The sequence below is a fragment of the Terrapene carolina genome, unplaced genomic scaffold (genome assembly GCF_002925995.2).
Source record: "Terrapene carolina triunguis isolate 2854851 unplaced genomic scaffold, T_m_triunguis-2.0 Scaffold34156, whole genome shotgun sequence".
NCBI classification, from domain to species: domain Eukaryota; kingdom Metazoa; phylum Chordata; order Testudines; family Emydidae; genus Terrapene; species Terrapene triunguis.
Window position 1 is genome coordinate 1 of NW_020698507.1, and position 670 is coordinate 670.

Sequence of the window (670 nt, forward strand, 5' to 3'; positions counted from 1 at the left end):
CCAGCAACGGGCCTGGGACCCTCCGTCCTCTTCCCCTGGTGCCTCGATCCACAGGTGTGGGTGGGGGGGTCTCTGGTTTCTTGGGGGTAAATTTAGTCCCAGGGGAAGGTTCGAGGCTTGCACCACAGGCAGAAGTTCTGAGCTCCTCCCCACACCTCCATGCCCTGCCCCCAGGCACCCTACCAGAGCGGGGGGCTCAGTGTCCATGGGTCAGGCACAGCTCGGCCTTCCAGCTGCTCCCACCATCGATCTCCCTAAGGGGCTTCTCTGGCCCCCCAGTCTCTGAGCCCCTCCCCCTCTCTGCTGCATTCACACCCCCCCACCCCCCCACCCCCGCCCCGTGGGGCAGGGCCGGGCTGTTGTCCCCATGGCCCAGCTGGGGAGGGAGGCCCAGAGAAGTCAGTGACTGGCCCAGGGTCACACACATAGAATCATAGAATATCAGGGTTGGAAGGGACCTCAGGAGGTATCTAGTCCAACCCCCTGCTCAAAGCAGGACCAATCCCCAACTAAATCATCCCAGCCAGGGCTTTGTCAAGCTGGGCTTTAAAAACCTCTAAGAAGGAGATTCCACCACCTCCCTAGGTAAAGCATTCCAGTGCTTCACCACCCTCCTAGTGAAATAGTGTTTCCTAATAGCCAACCTAGACCTCCCCCACTGCAACTTGAG